The 7,298-nt window shown below is 48.9% G+C and overlaps 1 protein-coding gene and 1 long non-coding RNA gene across 2 annotated transcripts in view; one reads left to right on the top strand and one right to left on the bottom strand.

Annotated features, from left to right (window-relative positions):
* Positions 1–5,437, top strand: part of LOC109296297 — a 25,305-nt gene extending 19,868 nt beyond the window's left edge. The window contains exon 3 of the long non-coding RNA XR_002096949.1: positions 5,426–5,437. This is a non-coding gene — a long non-coding RNA (uncharacterized LOC109296297). The remainder of the gene's footprint in view (positions 1–5,425) is intronic.
* Positions 1–7,298, bottom strand: part of ST8SIA1 (ST8 alpha-N-acetyl-neuraminide alpha-2,8-sialyltransferase 1) — a 313,115-nt gene that overhangs the window by 284,569 nt on the left and 21,248 nt on the right. The gene's annotated exons all lie outside the window — the stretch shown is intronic.

Below are 7,298 nucleotides of genomic sequence, written 5' to 3'. Positions count from 1 at the left end.
CTTTTTTTTTTTTTTTTTTTTAATATATACAGGCATTACATTTGTAGTTTTCAGACAGAAAGTACTGTCTCCAAATTGACAGATGCATGGAAGATCAAAGCTATAGAACAGAGGTTCTCAAAATGTGGTCTGCAGACCACCACTCCTCCACAAGCTCCATTCATCAGTGGCAGCAGTCCCTTGGAGTCGAGGATGATGATCGTCAGGCTTGATGGGTCCTCAGGTAACTGAGGAGACCGATTCTGGATACATACATTCTTTGGCAATGCAGGCATTTTGTTGCGTGGGGGAGTGAGATATACAGCCCCAGATTGGTCTCCTTCTCTTTCCTCCACCACCACCATTCTGCCCCTGTATCAAGTCATTGGGCCTCAAAGTGGTGCATGCCTTAGTGGACCAGGTAGTGCCACAGCAGACAGTCAGCAGCTTGCTCCTCCCAGCCATTGGTGTTGATGTGTCTGTGCTCGAGGGCAACCTTGAGTGTGTCCATTTCCTTGGCCGCCCTTTGAGCGTTGGCCAATAGAGAGCTGGGAAAAGAGAATCTGGTGAGAAAGGTGGTTCTCGGACATCCGGACACAGTGGTCCATTCATCGGAGCTGATTTCTCAAGAGCAAGGCTTTGATGCTGGTGGAAACAGCTTCATGGAAGACACTCACACTAATCTGGCGGTCATCCCTTGATCCCCAGGATTCAATGCAAGCACCACTGGTGAAAGCTCAAGGGTCTTAATGTGGCATCAGTAGCTGGTCTAGGTTTCACTGCAGTAGAGAAGGATGGTCAGCATACTAGCCTTGTAAACCAAGACTTTCATCAACTTCCAATGGTCTCTATTTTCAAAGACATGTTGTCACAGCTTGAATAAGGCAGCACTGGTGCAGCTGACCCAGTGCTGGACTTCTTCATCAATGGTAGCCCATTAAGAGAGGTGGCTGCCAAGATACAGAAAGCGCTCTACATATTCTAGAGCCTCCCATCTACGTAGATAGTGCAAGGGATGTTCAGCTGGCCTGGGGAGGGTTGGTGGAGAACCTTCATCTGGGTGATATTCAAGGACAGGCCAAGTATCTTATATGAAGGGTTGATGAGATCTAAGGTTGCTTGCACATCCTGTGCAGAGTGAGCCATCACACAGCAATCATCTGCAAAATGAAGGTCATGGATGTCCTTGGTGGTGAGTTTTGTTTTTGGCCAGAAGCACCCAAGACTGAAAAGTTTCCCATCCAGTCAATACTGGATACTGACGCCGGATGGTAGATCATCTCGGATGAAGTGAATGATGATGGTCAGGTAGATGATGAACAGGGTGGGGGTGATCACGCAACCTTATTTGACCCCGGTCCGGATATGGAAGGCGTCTGTTTCAGATCTTCCACTCAGGAAAGTGGTGGTCATATCATCATGCAGGAGCCTCAGCATGGTGACAAACTTCAGAGGGCAGCCAAGGCTTTGGAGGATGGTCCCCAGAGCTTCACGATTTAAGGACTCAAACGCCTTGGTCAGGTCAATGAAGGCAAGGAACAGTTCTTGATTTTGCTCCCAACATTTTTCTTGGATCTGCCTGGCAATGAAAACCATGTCCGCAGTGCCCCAGGATGGTCAGAAGCTGCACTGCGTTTCCAGAAGGATCTCCTTGGCAATGGGACAAAGGTGATTCAGGAGGATGGGAGCCAGGATCTTACCCACAATGTACAGGAGGGAAATCCCCCTGTAGTTCCCACAGTCAGATCTGTCCCCCTTCTTGTAGATGGTCACAATGGTTGCATTCTTGAGATCCCTGGGGATATCCTCTTCATCCCAAAGGCAGGTGATAAGCTGGTGGAGTCATGATGTGAGCCAGAAGCCACCAGCATGGTAGACTTCTGCAGGTACACCATTTGGCCCACAGAATTTGTTGGTTTTCATCTGTTGGATGGCCCACTTCAGCTCTCTGATGTTTGGTGGATAACCAAGGGAATCCACCACAGGGCATTGTGGGGTGGTTTGGAGGGTCTCCTCTGATATGGTGGACTCCTGGTTAAGGAGGAGTTTGAAATGCTCCTTTCAATGCAGATAGATGGCATCATTGTCCTTGAGGAGCTAGGAGCCATCCTGTGATCAGAGTGGGTTTTGTCCAATGGAGCAGGGTCCATAGGTTGTCTTGGTACCCTGGAAAAAGTTACATATGTCATGCTGGTTGGCATAGCCCTGGATCATGTATGCCTTCTCCACCCACCAGGTGTTCTTCATGTCACAGATGCATTGCTGGACCTCAGCCTTCAGCTGCTGGTACACTGCCATCTTTTGCCAAGTTCATGAATGGCTTTGCCAGGTGATGAAGGCTGCACACTTCTGCTTGAGGAGATCATGGATCTGAGCATCACTGGCATCAAACCAGTCCTGGTTCTGTTGCGATGCAAACCCAGTAGTCTAGGCGCAGGCATCTTGGACAGCAGACTTGAGTTGCTCCCAGTCTGCCTGGATTGAGATGTCATCAGCAGTAGACTTTCCCCAGTGCACTATACAATTGGGCTTGGAACTCCTCCCACTGTCCAGGGTCCTTCAGAGCTGTGACATTCAGCCATCTCCAGACGGCCTTCTGGGTCTTCCAGTGTCTTGGCACCAGCTGGATGTTCATCACTGAGTGCACAAGTCGGTGGTCTGTCCAGCAGTCTTCAGATCCCTTCATGGCCCTCATGACAAACACATCCCTCAGGTCTCTCCCTCAGACAATGATGAATCCAAGAGATGCCAGTGCTCCGACATTGGATACCTCCACATGGTCTTGAGCCAGTCTTTCTGGCAGAAGACGGTGTTCGTCATGACCAGGCCATGTTGGGCATATTTGGTCAGGAGTAGGATACCATTGGCATTGGCCTTCTCTATGCCATTCTTGCCAATAGTTCCGCTCCAGATTTCATCGTCACGTCCAACCCAGGCATTGAAGTTGCCCAGGAGAATGATCTTGTCATTCCTGGGGATGAAGGCAAGGGTGTTGTTGAGATCAGAGTAGAACTTTTCCTTGACTTTCTCATTGGAATCCAGAGTTGGAGCATACGTGCTGATGACAGTGACGCATTGGTTTTGGCTGAAGTGCAGGTGAAGAGTCATCAGCCTTTTATTGACACCCTGTCGCTGGTAGGTGTTATAGGATTTTGGCCCCTTTTTGGATGGTGCCTTGCCCCCCCAGTGACATCAGGATGAAATCTGAATTCAGTGCCAGCTAGATGGTTCAGGTGCTGCTCCTACTCATCTGCTATGTTTTTGATGTTCGGTGTTGTTCTCTAGAGAGGCAGTTCCCTGTAGGTGACCCGAGAGGATCTCGACCCTGGGCTTTCTCCATGGGGCTCCAACCTCCTCTTTACCCCACCCTCATCACATCCACGGCTGGGAATGGACTCTGCTCTTCCGTAGGTCTTGCACTGGGGTGATCCCGCTTCATCTACTCTGCCCCCCTCCAAGGGTCGGATCTTCCTGGCCGTCCCTCCTCCCAGGTCATCCTTAGCCTTCAGACTGAAGCCTGGGCAACATGCCCCGGTTTGGGATTAACTGCAACTTAGGATCAGAACTAAACTTAAGAAGTCAGTGTCCACTGACAGGCTCCTGGGATCTTGTCTCCCAGGTGCCCACAGTCTTGCTGAGGACTTTACCCTCCTTTCCACCTAATGGGCATTCAGATGGATCAGCCGTCCGGTGCCTCTGCTCCTGAGCGTCCTGGGGGACTGTTTCCCTTGACAGAGCTCCCCAGAGTCCCTCCATTCCTGGGGCTTGGGCTCCTCATTCCATCTGCTGGGGTCCTCCTTAAAAGGACTGCTCAGTCACGGATGCAGCTGCCGAAGGACACACCTGTCCTGACACAGATGCCCGATGACCATCACACATCTAACCTAGGTTTAGATTAGACAGCCGCAAGAACTACTTCACAGTTAGGGCGGCTAGGAGCTGGAACCAACTTCCAAGGGAAGTGGTGCTGGCTCCTACCCTGGGGGTCTTTAAGAAGAGGCTTGATGCCTACCTGGCTGGACTCATTTGAGTCCAGCTTTTCTCCTGTCCAGGCGGGGGGTCGGACTTGAAGATCTACAAGGTTCCTTCCGACCCTACTTCTATGACTCTATGATATTCAGGGTCATCTTAGATTCGATATAGTATTTAAGTTGAACGGAATCAGTTTATGAAGGCTTGATTCAAGATTATTTTCCACAGCAAGCTCTTCTATAAGACTGATGCTACTTGCTAAAACCAAATCTAAAAATAACATCACCTCTCATTGATTTAGCACCCCTATGACAAAGGAATCTGTTGCCCATCTTATTCCAAAGTATCTTTGTTCTACTTTACTGGTCACATTTGTTACCAAATTGATATCAGAGACATTAAAGTCTCCCATAATTACTCAACTTCCACTATTACTACATTCACCAATGATCTTATTTAAGAAGATGCATGCAATAATAGGAGCTGAAATTTGCCTATTGTAAAATGCTTAGAAAAACATTAAATCCATACTTATAAAATGGAGGTTTTACTGTTTCATTTCACTGGTCTTTAAGAGAAAGCAGAGAGCAGTTCCTCAAATGCTGGAGTGATGGGCACTCCCAGCATGGCACTCCAGACATGCCAAAAATAGGCAAAGATTTCTTGCAAGAAAGTGAAAGAAGTAGTTGATTTACTTGGATTGTATTTTTTTAAGTTTGTACAAGTGAGCAGTTATGTAGCAAACTTTAAATTAGACTTCCCTATATATTGCACAAGATAAATTCTGATAAACAGCAACTCAATCTCAGTACTACATTAAGCAAAAGTCTGCCATTTACCTTGAAAGTCTGATAACCAGCAATCTGGTGCATAAGGAATGGAAATCTCTGAGCCATCAGCAGTAGCAGGACATTGAAAATGATTACTGTCTTAGTAGGAGAGGGAGAAAGGCAAACATTCTCACTCCATTTGTCTAGACTGCTAGTCTGTATGATGACTGGAGCTTTAAAGAAGGGTTTTGAGAGAGATAAATACCCACAGTTGTAGGCCTAAAAGCCACCTTAGCAAACTGCTGGGCATAAGCAACATCATTTTGTGCCTTGATATAACTAATGCTTCTAACTAAAAGCAAAGCAATTGGGTCACAGTTTAGGGTGACCTCTGTATAAACCAGGGGTGGACAAAATATAGCACGCAAGCCAAATCCAGCCCACCAGGCCATTCTATCTGGCCTGTGGGATCCCCCAAAAAATTATTAAAGTAGTATTTGTTCCTGGTTGCCTGTCAAAGCTGACAGGAGCCAGGGGCAGTAAGACCCAGGGGGAGTCCTCAGCAGAACTGAGCAACCCAGCCTCACCCAACCACAGCCATTTCACTCTCTTCCTGCCCTTGCCCTGCTCTGGCACCATGTGGCTCCTGGCTGCATCGCACATGTGTATGTGTATGTAGGTAGGGGCAGTGTATCTGTTTGCAGGCACAGGTAGAGTGTACGTGTGTGTGTGTGTGTGTGTGTGTGTGTGTGCGCGCGTGTGTTCATATGGTAAGTCCCACACGCGCACCCCACCATACACATGCACTCACATCCCCCTCACACTGTCATACTTGCAGACCCCTACACCCCCTCATACATCCCAGCAACCCTCTCCCACAAACCCCATACCCACCCACACCCCACACATCTACACACCCATAACCCCCCACAAACCTATACACACCCCCTACAATATTAAAATGAAGTCTTACTCTTTTAAATATTGTGCAATCACCTCTATATACACTACACAAACACGTGTAAATCAGGACAAAAGTATTTTTTTAAATCAAATTAATGAATGCTGTAGATGTTTGCTTTTTAGAATATAATTTGGTATTTTTCTGGTTCCAAGATGGGAAAGCCCCTTGCTGAAACGAGTACTTGCGAGGGCAAGGGGAGGGACCTCCGGTCACTAGATGGCAACCAGGGGGCGGGAGCACCTATCAAGGGGTGCGGCTTCCCATGCAGCCCCCGACAGCTTGCCAAAGCTCAGTAAGTAGCCCTCTGCCTGAAATAATTGCCAGCCCATGGTATCAACTGTGTCAGCAAGAAAGTTAAAAGAGGTTGTATTTATCTATCTGAGACAACAGGGTGCGGACAGCAGTCTGACAGGAAGATGACTACTGTAAAAGGTAATTGGTGAATATTTATGACATAACCATATATGGGACATACAGAAGAGAACTGTAAAAAATATATAAAAACCTAAGGGAAAAAAAAAACAACTTAAAATTGGGGGAGAGCAATACACAGGAAAAGAAACAAGTACTTGAACCCCAGTGCTGTGACAGATGCCTGGCCAGCTGAAATCACTATATTCATCAGAAGACGCACGTAAGAATATCTATATTAACTTCTAAGGCTCACTCAGAAGTTGGTTACTGCATTTAAAGCCTTGCTTAAATATCAGTATTGCTTATATGTGTTCAATAAATTAGGATTTGACACAGGATTAGTCTCACTGATTGGGCCCGGTTGCCAGAGTAGGCACACGTGTGCAGCAGCACACGAGCCCTCGGCTTCCCACCGACCCCACCAAGTGGAGCGGCGGGACCAGCAGAGAGGAGCCACCGCAGAAAGGTAAGTGGGCAAGGGGGGGAAGGGCAAGGAGGAGTCAGGCCAGCTGTAGGGAAATCGGGAAGGGGCTTTTTTCCCCTCCCATCCCTACTTAGCAGCGCCAGCTGGGAGCTGCGCTCCCGAGCTGGGTGAACAGGCCAGGCAGACAGGCACGCTCTTCAGGAGCACACCAGAGTTTGTAAGAGAGTGGGTGTGGGGGCAGCCAGGGAAGGCAATTGACCCCTGGTGGGGGGGAAACCACTCACCAAGGGCTCCAGGTGGAGGAAGGCGAGGGTTGTCGGCAGACTCTTCTGAGCAGGCACAGGGCTAGCCACACCTACACAGAACAGCTGATCGGCAACTGTAAAAGCATGTGAACTTTCAAACCAGCCCCAGTCGGGCCCAATTGCTGGAGTAGGCACACGTGTGCAGCAGCACACGTGAGCCCTCGGCTTCCCACTGATCCCACCGAGCAGAGCAGCAGGACCAGCAGAGAGGAGCCACTGCAGAAAGGTAAGTGGGCAAGGCAGGGAAGGGCAAGGAGGAGCCAGGCCAGCTGTAGGGAATCAGGAAGGGGTTTTTTTCCCCTTCCTTCCCTACTTAGTGGCGCCAGCTGGGAGCTGCACTCCTGAGCTGGGCAAACAGGCCAGGCAAACAGGCGCGCTCTTCAGGAGCACACCAGAGTTTGTGAGGGAGTTTGTGCAGTGGGGAGAGCAGGGGGGCCTGAGACTCCACATGTCAGGAGCCCCTGCTGCAG

Source organism: Gavialis gangeticus, unplaced genomic scaffold (genome assembly GCF_001723915.1).
Source record: "Gavialis gangeticus isolate Ggan-Ray unplaced genomic scaffold, GavGan_comp1, whole genome shotgun sequence".
Taxonomy (NCBI): Eukaryota; Metazoa; Chordata; order Crocodylia; family Gavialidae; genus Gavialis; species Gavialis gangeticus.
The sequence above is the reverse complement of the archived record's forward strand: the minus strand, read 5'-3'. Positions and strand labels throughout refer to the sequence as shown.